Genomic DNA, 16909 nt, shown 5'->3' with positions numbered 1-16909 from the left:
TTCAATACATTGTTTAGGATCGAGCGATGACCCTTGCATGCTTCTACTGAAATATCACATTATTACTGCAAACACTTGTGGCTCAGGAGACACAACACAAAGCAGTTGACTAGCCTGCATCAGGTCCTGATTAAGGAACCCACAAGTCAAGCCAACAACTGTATGGCCAACGTGAGGGGGAGGAGCCACAGCCAGGCTTCTGAGGCTCCTTTCTGTCCTCAATAAATGACAAAACGAAGCAAACCTATAGATCTTGTTTGCCCCTTTTCACTGACTGTCAACTCCACCTAACAACACCCAACAAGGCGACATCAGCCTGATCTGTTTGTCAGTCGCAGGGGAACTGGGAGCTTCGGCGACTTGTAAGCGGTCACATGATCATCCGGCAGATGCACCATACTCACACAGGTGACGTCACTGGAAGTGGAAATGAGGAAGCGTACCAACTGTGGCAACAGTGATGTCATCGACCAAACACAAAAAAAAATAAAAAATTCTTCTTAAAGCCCACATATGAATGACCCTGTTACACATCCATGCATCTGTCTATCTAGCCATCCATCCATCCATCCATCCATCCATCCATCCCAACCCCCTAACACCCCCACCCGCTCTCCCACCATCTTCACCTGGGACTGTTCCCCCCTCCATCACCTCCATCACTCTTTCCCTTTCCCTCTTCACTCCTTCCCTCCCTGCTCCTTCACTTGACACCTTCTCTCACCTCACCTTGCCTCCTCCTCCTCCTCCTCTCCTCCCCGCCGTGCATTAAAATAGCCTCCTCTGCACCTCGCGCAGCTGCACAGCACTTACCTGATTTACACAGATCTCTGCTTTCCCTCCACATCTCCTCCCTCGTTCCCCTCTGCTCCAATCCTACCTTAGCCTCACCCGTCCCTCCCCCCTTTTTCTTTCATTTCCTTTCCCCTCCATACCCCTCCAAACTTTCATCATATGCCTCCCCGCTTGATCTATTAATCTCTATCTGTTCTCGCTCCTTATCCCCTTGGCTCCTCTCTCTTCCCTCCTCCCTTCCTTGCCTCCCTCACCCCTCCTTCTTTCTCACCCTATTTTTTCCACCTCTCCCAGCCTCCGCACCTGCTGCCAGTGCCGTCTAGACTGGCATCGCAATGAGGATGGAGAGAGGGGCGAGGCGGGTGAGAGACAATGCGAGCCAGGATGTGACAGGAAACACGGGGATGGGAGGGAAGTGGAAGGCAAAGTGGTACGGATGGAGAAGGAGAATGTTTGTCGGGTGGAGCAGAGAGAGGAGTGGAGCAGATGCCATCAAGGAGTGACGAGACTGTGGAAAGGTCCATGACTTATAGTGGGAGTTCTCGTTTTGAGGGAAAAAATTCCACTAATCCTGTCCAGGTTGTCACTTTCGTTGTAAATGGTTTGGCATCTCCCGCTGCTCACAATCATTCTCTGCGGTTCACTGCTTCACACCCGCCAAACACCTCTGTCCACTCATCTGTCATTTCATGTTCGACTTGATGTGTTGTGAAGCGATAAAGCTAGCCAAGCACGCTGTATCCGGGCAGAGATCCGACAGGATCGCTTGTTGTTGTTTTTGTATTTTGGTTTCTTTTTCCTTTCAAGGATGAAATAGGTGTGATTGACTAGCACTGTAATAGGAAAAGAATGAGGGGCTTCAGTCAAATGACGAGGAACGACCTAGACGAGCACATGCAACATCACCTCCACGTATGAAACAGACACACAGTTTTCTCTGATGGTCTGACTGTATGTGTCTTTGAGAGGAAGTGTGTGTGTGTGTGTGTGTGTGTGTACGTGTGTGCTCGCCTGCTAGGAGGTGGTGTCCTGTCAGAAACAGGATGTGATAATTAACCTTTATCCTGCTGGGCACAGCGACTAAAGCCAAAGACCTCAGACAACATTTCATCACAAACACACCAGGTTTATATCATATCTGTGTCTACCTTGCAAAGCTGTGGTGCTGTTACAGCAGCTTGTGCCCTGTTACCGGAACATGTTCGTTTAGGGGTCATTGTTTGCAGATCTCTATCTTTCTGAAGCCTTCAATGTGCCTCTAATGCTGCTACTTAATCAGCAAAATTGTTCATCAAAGGGCTTGTTTGCCCAATATTAAACATTCACCACTTCTGCTTTTGTCAAAATGTCACCAGAGGCCTCTGGAGACCTATTGATCCACATATTTATTCTGGAGTTTCTAAGAGGTCAACAAATCCACCCACTGCCAATATAAGTGAAGTCTGATGTGTCCATGTACTTCAACATAAAAAGCAGAAGGATCAGAAGACAAAACATGACTCTGTACTGCTTGTGTGGTGTCATTCAAAGTAAAAAAAAAAGAGAAAAAAATGGAAAAAAAAGCAAACACCGGAAGACTTGGTTGGCAGTCCAATTTGGCTCGAAACAGCAGTGATGTGGACACTGTGTTTTTAGCCAAAATGCCCACTGTAGCCACCTAGACAGGAAATGAGCGCTAGTACTGTGTTGGAAAAAAGTTATTGGACATCCCATGCATTTGTGATACATAATCCATTAAGTATCATTCTGAAATCTCCAATTGCAATTTATTTTAGAGCAGTTACACACAACCTACATGCTCCCTTCTGCATGTGCACAGTTTCGCCATGGTCCAAGACAATGTCTCTTTCCAAGGCCAATACATTACACAAGAGTAGCCACATCTTTTGAAACAAGATTTTCCACCAATTTCAAGATAATATTTAAGATAATATTTAAGAGAGTGAAGGATTTTGTATCCACGCATTACAAACTAAGCATCCTGGAGGTGTGAACGAGGAACATATATTAACTTGTTTTCTTTAGCATTCTATATTTATCTGTGGGCACATTGTCTGTCTCTGCTGTGCCCCAATTGTGATGGGGTGAAAAATACCTTTCATGCCTGTATCTTATGTTGTTTTCTTACTGCCATTTTTCTGTGTTGGTTTTTTTTGTTGAAAAATAATTTTATTTTTTGATTGATTTAAGATGACAAGCTAAATGATTACACCTCTGTCTAAAGATGAGACGACATAATGATGTGATTTCCTGAGCATGCACACTGTGGAAGACTTGATTGAAACACATTTGTGTTTGGTCCTAGATGCCTGTCACTGAAATTATTAAAGATTTTTAAGATGGACATTTGAGTGTTGTGGGCCGTGTTTCATTTTTTAATTTTTTTTGGATGGAATTGTCTGGGCCTTGCACCTCTTTAGTATTGGATTTTTTTGAGAGTGCTTGTCTCTGTCTATTTTCTTGAATATTTGACTGTGTAAAATATTAACAGGGTCTGGAAACCGTTTTCCCTTGAACTGTCTTGAGCTGCTGCATGTTTCACTGCCGTGTAAACTAGCACGGCATAATCAACGGTGTTCATTGTTTTAAGAATGGGTTAAATTTTTATTTTGGGGGATACACTTATTGAAACATGATCAGTGGCTAGGAAACATTAAATGATCCATAAACAGAACTCAGGTGCTGGTACGAGAACATATTCAGGCAAAAAAAAAAAAGAAAGAAAAAAAACCCAACATAAACCACAGTACACTAAAAGCACACTTATTGAGCAAGTGGCGCATTTTGCATCTGTCCTCTTAAGGTTCACTTAGTCAAAGATTTGCAAAACACATTGTTTGCTCAATAAGTAAAGTCATTTCAGTGCTTGCAATCATGTTTGGTGGTAAAATTAACAACATCATTAAGAAACCACAAAATAAAAATAATAAACCACTAAATACTGCACTTGAGGAATTAGCAACTCAAAACCTGGCAAAAGTGAGTAACATATCTTCCATAATAATCTTCAGTAAAATAATCTTCGTAGGTAAGAACAAATTCATCATTTACATGATGTAAAACTGCAGAGTCACTCAAATATTTTGTGCCGGAGAAGACAATCAAGTAGTGAAAAAAGTCTTAGAAATGAAATCTTTCACAACTGCTTTGCTTTTGGTTGGTTCAGTTATGTTATTTTCTCCCTCTCGTAATCATATTTTTACTTTTAACCTTTGAAAATTTTCCTTTTGCAGATATTGGAAAATTGCCATATTGTGTGATGTACTCGAGCCAATTTGGAGTTATCTTCAGCTTTGAATGGAAAGCCCTGGCTGGATCAGTTGATGCACACCTGTATTGTTTTGCTTTAGTGCCCAGTAACTGAGTGCAACACTGCGTCAGTGTGCTCACGTGCCTTTTCACTTGTGCAGCGAACACAGAAAAAGAAACTAAAGTCAGATCTCAGGAGAGGCCAGGGTGGCAGATGGGCCATCAGTAGCGTAACATATGACTTATTTGCCCCCGAGTGAGTCTCCAAGAAGCATCAGGCTGGCCAACCCTTAGCCACTAATTAGGGCTCAGTGCAGTCCCAGCAGAGCGCACTCCAAACACAAGCAGGCTGGAGGAGGGAGATGAGCACTTAGATGTAGACACATGCCATCCAACACAGACACAATCACGCAGAGACTTTTAAAGAAAGGCTGCACAACCTTGGGCAACGAAGCAATCAAACGCAGATGGGTTGAGATCACACAAGTGCGGGATGTGTGTTTGGTGAAACCTTGTAGCTCCAGTTAGGATGCTTTTGTGTTTGTGTCTGAAGGCTTGGCGCCCCTCTTTAACTTCAGTCCTCCGTCTAAGAAAAGTGTGGGTGACTTGGATTGAAATCAGCATCAATTACAGCGTCTACACTTTCACGATGCTTATTTGCGACACTATTCTGTATTTCAATACAGCTAAATAAATGTTTTAACTACCTCTTTGAGCCAATATTTCCTTGGTTGTAAAGTCTAATTAGATGTTGCTCTAAATAAATATCAACAAATATGTCCATGTGCTGTATGCAAGCATATTTATTTGTGGGCATACAGAAATGCACAGAGGTGAAAAGGATTCAGTACAGATATTTAAAAACTGCTGCTCGGTGGTAAGGCAATCATGTGGGAATTATCAGAAGCCCACATTAAAATTACTTATTCTAGGTGCTTGTGCCTTTACATTGAAATTTCAGGTGCTATGAACGCTATGATGTAAATAAAGGGAAGCAGCTGTGGAGAGGTACATGACAAGCCAGATTGTTTGACCAGTACCAACAGGGCAGAACTAACTAAGGTTGCGACACCTGCAGATGACATTGAGGCATTTTGCAGCACCACGAGCCTCACATCCGGCTGTTGATGGCAGCTAACGGCTAGCTTGTGCAAATGCATTTGAAGCTGCTGGCAGCTTGGTTGGGCTGACGCTGCTGTAATTGACCCTTCGGAAAGCCCTGCCGACTGACCAATGATAAGTGGTGTATACAAGGTACATGCAAGACATATACAGGATATACTCAAAGCTTAGAGAGTGGTGTGTGTGATTTCTCCATTTCCAAAGCCTCAAAACGCAACAGGAGTGTGGAAGACCCCAATCACTGTTAAATCCAACGAAAATAACCACTAACTACCACGTTTGCTCCAAAGTAAGATGATAATGCAACATTTGCTAGCATTGTGGAGCACACAGCTAGACAGTACCGACTGGGTACATAGCTTATTTAAAAACGAAAAAATAAGTCTTAAAAGTTCAGTGATTTAAAACTGTGTTTTGCTTTTGGTTGGTTCAGTATTCTTTTCTATTTCTCTTCATTGCATTTTACTTTTAACCTTTGAAAACCTTCCATTTACAGACCTTGGAAAATTGGCATTAAGATATAAAAGCAACACACGATTGATCTGGGCCTTGATCTAAATGTTTTCCACTAATGTTTCTCTAGGTTCATGTCAAACAAAAATTAAAAAAACAAAAACAAAAACAGTATAACAAAACAACCAGTGACTGACAGAGGCATTTTCATTTGAAATTTCAAATGCTGCCACTCAAGACTGCACAGTGAAAATGAAAACAGACAATTTCAGGAAAAAGAAATACCTCGACAACAGAACGATTCCATTCCACGATTCCATACTGAATGGAAATGAACTCCATCTCACAGCTGGACTTTACGAAGTGGCGCTCGTCAGGCGTAGGTGCTGGACTCTCAGCATGTTGCCGGCATGCAGGAGCCCTGGGATTACTGATTAGCCTGCCGCCACAGGGCGCTGCTCCTCTGTTGTGATGTAATGCAGTGCGCAGAGTTGCTTAGGTCGAGAGTTGAGCACACACGCTGCTGCGCTGCTGTGACCCATGTCCACGAGGAGCGACAGCCTCATCCGTAATGAGCCGCTTGTGTCACCCTGCCTCATGCTATTTTACAAAAACCTCAGTGCAACCTGCTAAATCTGACCGTTAGAGGCACTGTAGTACGCTTTAAAAACAAAATACTTAAAAAAAAAATCTGCCTGGCCAGCTGGAACGTTTAACAAACTTGTTAGTTAGTTGGTCATTTGGTCCTTCAACCGACTCAGCTCTCAAAGAATTCATAGACAGCTTCTCGGGAAAAAAGATCCCTGAAAGGACGGAAGATGACTGGATTAACTTTCTCTGAGTCACATTAAAAAACAGACCAATCAGACGATGGCTTCGCTGCCAATCGAGCGAGCTGCTAAAGGATCTTCAGGATTCTACTGGTGTGAAGGGCAACAAGCGCACCCACACACTGGGTGCGCTTGTTTTGTGCAATTAATTTGGACGGTTCTTATTTTATTTCAAATTGCATTTTGTTTAATCAGTGTTTGCAAAATGAGCACGAAATTCCCATTGCGAGAAAGTGACACATTTTTTACTTGCTTGAGGTTTGATTATTTTCACAGCATTTACAATGCCGTGAAAGGCATCAGCCAATGACATTATGCCACTAGGTCACATGCTGCTGGCTCACATGACGATTATATATATACATATACATATATATATATATATACATATAATATACTGTACCACAGACAAACTTCAAGGTGCTGTTTAGGGTCAATAGACTCCTGGTAGTTTGGTCCCCTGCTCCTCAATCATCTTGAGATAATTTGAGTTCTCGTCTCTTATGTTCTTAAGGAGAGTGATGACGACTACGGTTACTGTCATGCTGTCGCGTAAAGTTCAGGTAAAGTGGCAAAACCAAAAAGAATGAAAAAAATGAAAAGCTAAATTAAACGTCCACGAATGACTACGCCTTCGTCCCATTTATTCATGATGCATCTGGTCTGTGTGTTACATGTGCTGTTGAGGTCTGAGAAATCTTCCTGTATTCCTGAATTTACATTGGCTGCCATTGTTCACAACGAACTCAGAGCATTTTAACCCCCTCCTCTCCTCCCAGTGGACACTGACTGGTACTGCAATGCTTGGTTTGGTTCGACAATGCCCTTCGGCCCTTCTCAAATCATTACTTTACAGTTCGCACTTGCAGAATTGCGCCACCAACTGACTGCTATGGTCAGCTGCCATTGTTCTTAAAGGTCCAGGTTGCAACAGAGTTAAGGTAGCCTTGTATTTAAGTGGGCCCTCCTGATAGCGTGTTGCATATTAAGGTCACTTACGGGCTTCCTTAGAAAATGGTAGCACAAGATGGCAGCTAACTGGGAGCAAGACCCTTGATGCTCTACGTATATATGAGAACCGTTCTCATGGTAGGAAAACCAAATTACATTTACTATACTGCCAGCATACACTTTTATTAATGTATCTATAGGCAGTATGTTAAGCTATTGCCAATATAAAAATAAACCTAGCCAAATTTTACACACTGGACCTTTAAGTCCTTGTGATGCTATATGCAGAGTACTTCATTCTTAGTTCTATGATAAAGCAATAATGGACAAAAGCCTTTAAAAGGACCTCATGTTCCTCCTGCTCTGAAGGCTGTAGTTTGATATGAAGCACACCTCCTTTATGCCCGAGACCTGGCTGCATGGCGCTTGTTGTACATTTCATTTTCTTTTTGAAAGCGTTGTGATTCCGCAGATATTGCAGAGCGTGCTGCCCATGAAGTAATAATTTTGAGACCTACTGGAGCCAAAAAACTGTTATCCACAATAAACACTGACAGCGGTCTTTGCCTTTTAAAAAGGGGACAGTTTTTTTTCCTTTTCCTTTCATTTCGCGTGACAGAACACGTAGTTGTACGCAGCACAAGGCAGTAAGGAGGATTTTCTTTTCTGCATGCCGCATCAAAACAGCAAGCGTCTTTTTTATCAATCTTCTGACGTTTTTCCATCCAACTAATTCCAAAACCTGCGAACGTGCGCGTCACAGTGCCTGCGTAGCTCGTGACCCACTAGTTTTAAAACTCGACTCTGCGTTTTCTGATCCCAGTGCAGTGGGAGTGTTACCCGGAGTGTCTCTTTGTTATCTCAACACAATGTCGTTGTGTTTGAGCGAGCCGGCTCCCCGAGCCAAAATACATTTCGAAGGAGGACGCAGATTGTTTCGTGATACGCACTCCATGCCAAGTGCCGACACCACGCTGCGCTTTTACGACTGGAAAATCAGAGACGCGGCGAACGAGAGTCTCTCCTACCTTGAGAAGCGCTCCGACACGTCAGAACTGCGAAGAAAAGAGGGGAGAGAAAAGAGGGGGGAGGAGAGGGCGGAGAAGGTGGAGAAGAGGGGAAATGAGATTAATAAAAGAACGGCACAGTCGCGGGGAAAACAACTTTGCGAGACACTTCACAGTGCAGAACGTGTGAGGGAGAATTAGAGACTTTGAAGTGGCAAAGTTTTGCAGCGAGGATTCAGGCGCCCTTATTAAATTTGGCAGTGACGACGTAAAAAAAATAAATACGTAAAAAACGTGAGGTTTTAATGACGCTTATGATAATTGGCTGTCTAACTTTGGCCCTGATAGGGTTGTGGCTGCACACCAAGGAGACCCGGGACACAACGCCTGGAGGGGGCGCTGGTCGCACCGGCACTCACTTGCCAATCTCTGGCCTGCCGACGCTCCCCTTGGCTGCGAGACTCGCGCTCAACCTTGGAAAGAGAGGACGCAAACACCAGGGGGCTGCCAGGGCGCTACGTCAGGAGCTCGGAAAGAAAGTTGGAAAGCGGGGAGAAACCTCGGTTCCCTCCTCCGACGTCTCCTCTGATGTCACACGCCGACGTCGGGAAATCACTTCACACTACGATTATAGACGGCTGAGCGCAAAAAGAGAGAGGGGAGAGGGTTTGGACTCATCTCTCACGTAGGATTTTGCCTTTTCTAATTCAGGGAAAACTCTTTTTTTCTGGTTGTGTTTGAACGTCATAACAAAAAACAGCGAACACGGCGCTCTCTCTGTCTGCGAGCGCGTTCAGCTGTCGCGGCGTGAAAACAAAACCCCTCGCTTTAGAAAATGAAAGCTACTGAGCCTTGGAGGTGACATTGGCGGAGGGGGGGAAATACGAGAGAAAAAAAATAAGCAGTGAAAATGAGGCAATAATTTGCGGGAACGAGATAATTGCGGATGCTGTTTACTGGAAAAACGCAGGAGGTTCCATCAGACACGGTTGTTGACGGGCTCCAGGGGGCCTGCTGCTGTCTCTTGCTAATAATCACATGATGCCTTAGCGCACGTGAAATAAGCATGTTTGCAATTTATCCATAAATCCAAATGAGAGGAAATCAGATCCAACTTGTCCGTGCCTGTCTTGCCTGAAGACTGCTGGCAGCTTTCAGGTGACACACCAGACAGTGAGGACGGTGGAACCTCAGATTTTTGAGCAAACACTTGTAAATTATTATCTTGTTCCCACAGGTTTATCATCTGTTGCGTATTTCTTATCCTTAGGAAAATACATTAATAAGTACATTACATTACATTAGTAATTTGGTTTTCCTACCCTTGGAATGGTTCTCATACAGTATTTATGAGAATATACATAGGGAAAGGGTCTTGCTCCTAGTTAGCTACCATCTTGCGTCGCCATTTCTTTCTTTTTTTTTGAAGAAGGAAGCCCCCCTGACAGTGCCCCGCTGTCAGGGGGGCTTCCTTGAAACATTTACACACTGGACCTTTGAAGAAGGAAGAATGGGCCTCAAGGGAACCACGACAGCGATGATGGTTGACATGGTTGGTCAAACTGACACAAGATAGTTGTATTTCCTCATTGGATAATCAGATGCAACCACATGTTGTGCTTCCAGAAGACAGCTTAGCTTCCCATGCCATTTCCCACCAAATTTTGCGGAAGCAGAATGCGTTTAAATTCTCAGTCTCACCGAGAAGTTACATGAACAAAAGCCATGTGTCAAAGAGTATTAAAGCTGCGACAACTGGCTTTAAAGTGAGGGAGTGAATCCGCGAGACAGTCCCAGCAGAGGGAAATTTTTTTACTTTGTTCTCTCGGGGGCTTATGATAAATTGCGGCACGGTTACAGGGGCTGACGTTGTCTCGGTCTGGCTATTTTGCAATACCTCCGTCAAAGGTTTTGTGCCAACAGCAGTGAGAACACCACGCAGTCAGACAGGAAACAGTGCCGCTGGAAGCAGCCACGGGTGCCGTAAGCTTCCTTCTGACGCTCCGGAATATTTGAACGTTGGGAAAAAAAGAAAAAAAAAATAGCGATTTGGGCAAATATGTCAAGGTGATTTGAATTTTCTGGTTTACACTCTTTTGTGTAAGTCAAACAGAATGTTGAGCGCAGAGCGTAATTAAGGCAAGAAGAAACGAGAACATAGACACATTTCAAACACACACACACACACACACACACACACACACACACACACACACACACACACTAAACATTTTCATTAGTGAGGAGGAGATAGATGACCCTCCCTAAGGAGACATTGACCAACAGACCATTGATCTAGCGAGCTAAGCCATTTGGCGTGTGTGTGTGTGTGTGTGTGTGTGTGTGTGTGTGTTTAAAGTAGCCTACTGATGGAGTCTTTAAGTTGTTGGAGTAAGCACAGTAAATCTAATCCAGTTGTGTTTAATGGCGAGAGAACGAAACAGGCTGTTGACATGTTCATTAGCTCCAATTACTCCGGCCAATCAAGGCCGCCGCTCTCACTCACCGTGGCAGGAGAGAGCGAGAGAGAGAGCGAGAGAGATAGATAGATAGATAGATAGATAGAGAGAGGGAGAGAGAGGGAAAGAGAGAGAGAGAGAGACAGACAGCGTTTAAGTCGTGGCAGGGCGGTGGGTGAGCGTGATTGATAACGCTCAAATCGCGCATTTAAAAAAAAACACAACACATTCATTCCACTTAGGGAACGACAACGCGGCGCAACCAGAGGCGTCCAATATCGCTCCGTCTCATTCAAGGCCCCGCTGAGTGCTGAGAGTGTAAATCAATCAGGCGCAAAAAAAAACAACAAAAAAAAACAGCACGCAGAATTACTTAATTACACCGTCTTATTGATGATTCAATAAAGTTCGCCGGGCTACCGCGCTCGTAATCATGACGCATCGGCGTCGCGGCGGCCAAACAATCATTTCCTGCGAGGAGCCTCGCGAACACAAGGAGACGCCAGCGGTGGCGACCGCAAATAGATAAGTACGCGTTTTTGTGTGTGCGTGTGTGTGTGTGTGTGTGTGTGTGTGTGTGTGTGTGTGTGTGTGTGTGCGTGCGCACGCTTGACCGATTGCCATCATGTATGGAGCTTGTAATTAGCTATCCAGCTTGTTCTCTTATACTGCGCGTCAGGATAATTGGAGTTTTTGGACACCAGCTCTCAATCTACGTCAGTGTGAGTGTGTGTGCGTGCGTGTGTGTGCTTCATGGTGTCTGCATTCTGGAGGTTAGCCAAACCATTACTGTGTGCTCAGCCTGCTCCAAAGCAGCTTGTGATTCATTAGTAATGAGTCCATTTGCAAACTAAATGAGCGGCCGAATGCTGATGTGTGTAACGATGGTGTCCACTTGCTCTGCACGCCTCTGTTCTTCTATTCTTTTTTTTTTTTTTGCATGTAAGGCGCTTCCTCCTCACACACACACACACACACACACACACACACACACACACACACACACCAGGCCTCCGGCGAGACATCATCCACATGTAAATGACGTCTTTGCGCGCCCGCGCTTGTGTTCCGGCTCACCGGGAGACAATAAAGTCGCTCGCTCGTGTCATTAATTACGCTCGTACACCTGCTTGTTTTTAGCTCATTAGGCGTGCCGACACCTGCGCGAGTGCGCACGCACCTTTTTTGCAGCGTGAAAGAGACGGGGGTGTGTACACACACAAACGCGCGCACGCAGGCACGCAAACTTTCAAACTGTCTTTTTCCCTCTGTTTTTGACACCGTTAAGTCAGAAATACATTCCTCATTTTCACTCGGCGGAAGGTGCGATGGCGCCGCTTAGCGCAGCATGACCGGGGGATTTCTCCCCCCTCACACTCCCTGCTCGGGACTTCGCTCCCTCCTCAGTCAGCCTCTTGGCCCACCTCCCCGCCCCACACCCTCCCGCCCTCACCCAAACACACACACACACACACACACACACACACACACACACACACACACATCCAAGTGTCCCCTGGTCCTAAAGCACTGTCTCAGCGTGCATCTGTAAGCAAGTGGGTGACAGAGCAGCGTGTGTGTGTGTGTGTGTGTGTGTGTGTGTTTGCCTCCTCCCAGCCCATTTTCCCTACAAAAGGCCGCAGCTGCTGGCGGGTCGCTGAATAAAAGATGACAGAGTGGCAGCGCAGGGAGATTAGCGGCGAATGAAGCGACGATTTTGTCCAATTTAAACGACGGCGCTCGGCCGCGTCATCGCCGTTGCGTCGCGTGTCCGCTGTGATGGGAGCGCGTTCGCCAGCAGACACACAAACTGTTTCATCTGCACGGAGAGACTCCCCAGCAGTCTCTCTCTCTCTTACTCCCTCCTGCTTTTGTTCACTCTTTTCCCAGCATTCCATCTTCACACACATATTTGCTCTACCCCCCCCCCCCCCCCCACACACACACACACACACACACACACACGCACCGCTCCATTCTCCTGACGCGCACGCACACACACACCGACGGAGCACGTAGAGCATATGGCTATTTCTCTCCTCTTTGAAGGCTCGCTTTGAAGCTATGGCACCCAGTATCGATTGGCGCTCAGATGAGCTCGCTTCGCCAGAGCCCTGCGATTATCTGTCGCTTTATTTCAAACAGAGCGCCAGAGGAGGGGGGCTTACACACCCATCACTCACTCACAGTCTCACCGGCGAGTTTATACACTTATGAGACACGCGCGCGCACATACGCATGTGGGGGAGGGGAGGGAGGAAGGTGGGGAGGTTGGGGGGAGGGGGAGATCCGAGCTTACTCGGTGAATCCCGATACTTAAGGCGAGCGGCGCCTCGGAGCTGACAAGTGAGTGGTTGAGCATTGAAGGCAGCGAGAGAAAGAGACAATAAAAGTCTTGCAAAGACTGATGAAACTTAAGAGAAAAATTTCTCCCCAGGGCTCCCCTCCCTCATCCACTATTCCACCTCATCATTAGAATTCCAGGATTTCATTTGGGAGGTTGAACAACGACGGGTAAACAGCTTTTGCCCACTTTTGGCCATTGCGGTTTGTTGTTTTTGCAGACCGGCTCACCTATTATTGAAAGGGGGGTGGGGGGAGAGTGGTGGTGATGGTAGGGGGGGGTTCTGCTTAATGCCCCACAGGAGAAAGACAGCAAGTGAGCCGGGGTGACATGAAATGTTAATGGTCTGCCGTGAGCGGCAGAACCTCATAAAAGCCTTGATTTAGAAAGTACAGTGGCTTTCAGGAAGAGCCACCACTGCCACGTCGCACATGCACGCACATGCACACACAGACATGGAGGGGAGCACACGTGCGCGCGCAGGCACGCGCACCAGCACGAGGCGGTAGGTGAGTTGATTAAATAATCCGGGGTCCATGACGACGACACCGAGGCTCCCGACAGGAGTTGAAGGTTTGCAGCTTGTGTGGATTTGAAAAGGTAAAAGAGCCTCCTGCGTGCACCCAGCGCACCGTGAAACCCGATCTTTGAGCCCAACCCGTGCGCTTCTCTGCTCAGGCGTGGCACACTGGGTGGACACAACAAATGACGGGAAAAAACATGATCACATGCAAAACATACCAAATGCACCAGGGCCAATATTGGTGGACAAACACATAACATAAGTCGTGCAATTTTTTTTTATTTTTTTTTGGGGGGGGGGGGGGGGGGGTTGTGTTTTCAGAACGCACTTTAAATTCACTATAACCTTGATGGCTGACCTTGACTTGACCTTCCCTGAACTTGTTCCCTGTTCAGAGTTTCAGCAGATCCATGAACGGGCCGCTAGGTGTTCTGGTTCAGTGGCAGTTTGTACGTATGACAGTGGTCTTTTTCACGCTGTTTCCATTGCGACATCTTGAGACCAATCGAAAGGATTTTTGAGATATTGCGCTAAAACCGTCACTGCTTTTGTTTTGCTAAATAATCAATGAAGAACCACTGCACGTGGAAGGAAAATGTTGAGTAAAGGTTGCTTCCATGTCCCCATGTCATGTTCTCAAGGGGACCACTATCAGTGACGGACCAGTCATACATGCTTTTTGTTTCATTTTACTTACCCAAAGTTAGTTTGAATAAAATAATTCCACTAAATATACTACATATATATACTATATAGTGTAGTATAGTATAGTACTATATATATTTTAGCAGAGTTCTGTGTTAGATACAGGTTAGATACAGGACAGAGACAGATAGGTCAGTCTATCCCTAACCCTAACCCTAACCCACAACAGTTCAAACCAGTTTTAGGTTCTATCCAGCATAATTTTATCTTATTTATTTATTTATTTGGAGCACGTGTCATGCTATTTGCACGTGTTTCCTGAAGTTTGGGGAGAAGTAAGAGATTCACATGCACTACCATGTAGAAAAAGCTCAACATTAACAGACAGAGAGGGCGTGTGATGTGACGCTGTACCCCAGAAGAAACAGCACCACCATCACGCACCCATTTTTCACGACTTCGTATCCCGACAGTGATGAAAATCGCATATTGCCACTTTAAATGTGCCGCTTTTATAATACAGTATCGCTGTAGCGTCAACGTTTTACATTTCCCTTGCACGTAATTTGTTCCCATTAGCTTTGGAATCAATCAAAGATGCTTCCTGACACCAGATATTTTATTGAAACGTGTCGTGACTGAGTCACGCACCGAGCAGTCGTGCTTCAGCTTCTCTCAGTCACAGCGCGACGGCCTGGCTGAGCCTCCGCTATACCTCTGGTTTAAGCACCTCATTTAACCTGCTAGGATTCATCTGCCTCGGGAACCCGCCTCAACCTCCCCTCCTCCTCCTCTTCCTCCTCTGCACTTTTTATGTTTCGCCTGACTTAATCACTGTCATTTCCGTTGTCATTGACGCCCGCTCTGCTCCGTACCCGGGAGGTATTTTGCTTCTTCGCTCTACACCTTTGCCTTTCCAGGCATTCGGAGAGGGCCGGGAGCTCCTAGAACTGTCACGCAGCTAAATATACCGCGATGCAAATGGGAGTCTGAGTTTCTTTGACAAAAGTTGTCATGACAGAATTGGGATAATGCAATACAAAACTCGATGAGATATATAAAAAAAAAACAACAAGGCATAGTCGTGAATTGCGTAGCGTCGGGGATTTTTTCTTGCGCTGGTACTTTCAGGTAGGTAAGCCCACGAGCCAGGGAAGAAGGGGCAGACACAAAGGCATGTAATGCACAATATGTTTGCTTTTTTCTGTGTGTGTGAATGTCTCTCACGCACTTTATTTGGAACATCTTGCTTGACCAACCCATCTGGCACCAACAACTGCTCTGATTCGATTGGCTGGTTAGCTGTTCAGGTTAAGCAATTGAACAACTAACCAATCAATCAATCAACTGAGCGAATAAGTCAGCTCCTCTGCAAACCTCGTATGACGCGTTGGAGGATTTCTCCTTACGAAAGGGACATTTCTTCAGTGCTTTTCGGCGACTGCTATGTGACACCTTCATCGCAGTACCTGTATGGCGATAGAGGTCACGTGCGATCGCTGTGTGGTGTGCGTGCATGCCTGTAAAAACCAAAAAGGTCTGGGGAGGCTGAGCGAGGGATGTCTGGGTGAGTAACTTTATTAGCTGAGGTTGGGAGGTTTATACGCATAAGTGCACCTGTGAGGGCGCGCAAGAGATGAAAATGGTGTGTGAGAGACAGAGGGAGGGAGAGAGGCAGTGGGGGAGCGTGCCAGTGCACACACACACACACGTGTGTGTGTTTGTGTGTGTGTGTGTGCACTCGCTCACGTATGCCTGTGTGTCTTTGTGCGCTCGTTAGGTTGGTATCCAACCATTGCAATCAGCGGTAGTCCTGACTCAGCATCAATAATGACCCCATTAGTCACAAACCCCTACTGCTGCACACACAAGTAAGAAAAACACACGGACGGGAGAGTGCGCACACACACGCACACACACACACACACACACACACACACTTGCACGCTTAAAAATACACACAGGACGCCAGATGGACACTTCCTCTCATTAGCATGAAAGTGTGTGCATGTGGTATTTTTTTTTTTTTTCTAAATACACAAAAGAAGCTCCTTGGACGCGAGGCGCGGCAGGTAAGAGCCGCTCTGCCGTCCGGGTGTGAAGAATGGCTGCAAACAGATGAGGTCATTCGTTCGGCGCTCACCTGGAGCGACTTCGACGGAAGCGAGGGATGACGTAAACGAGCGGTGCAACCCGCCAGAGCGTGTCGAAGGTACTGTAGGTGGCGCCCGACTCACGGCGACACCAGAATCTGTGGAAACCCATCCTAACCGCAACTAAACGGGACGACAACACTAGTGTTATAGTCGCGATCGCACAAACCGAGACCAAGACACTATTAAGACCAAAGAGTATCGAGATGGAGACAAGATCAAGATTGTGAGAATAATCACAGCAAAACAGAACAAATAATCAGTATCTCTGTTTAACTCATGTTTGCTTTGAAATGGAAGAGCAACATTTCTTTTCAGCAAGGTATCTTTTAATAATTTCCTTTAACATTTTGCTGCTTTGCCAACTATTTTGAACCA

General features: G+C 45.8%; 1 protein-coding gene across 4 annotated transcripts in view; it reads right to left on the bottom strand.

Annotated features, from left to right (window-relative positions):
* The window catches only part of ptprdb (protein tyrosine phosphatase receptor type Db), a 164640-nt gene that overhangs the window by 125393 nt on the left and 22338 nt on the right, over positions 1-16909 (bottom strand). For all 4 annotated transcript variants that reach the window (XM_076031193.1, XM_076031201.1, XM_076031209.1 and 1 more), the window contains exon 3: positions 8429-8455. The gene's annotated coding sequence lies outside the window, so the exon portion shown is untranslated. The remainder of the gene's footprint in view (positions 1-8428; positions 8456-16909) is intronic.

Source organism: Nelusetta ayraudi, unplaced genomic scaffold (genome assembly GCF_046127955.1).
Source record: "Nelusetta ayraudi isolate G7.1 ecotype Tasmania unplaced genomic scaffold, CSIRO-AGI_Nayr_v1 ptg000004l, whole genome shotgun sequence".
NCBI classification, from domain to species: domain Eukaryota; kingdom Metazoa; phylum Chordata; class Actinopteri; order Tetraodontiformes; family Monacanthidae; genus Nelusetta; species Nelusetta ayraudi.
The sequence above is the reverse complement of the archived record's forward strand: the minus strand, read 5'-3'. Positions and strand labels throughout refer to the sequence as shown.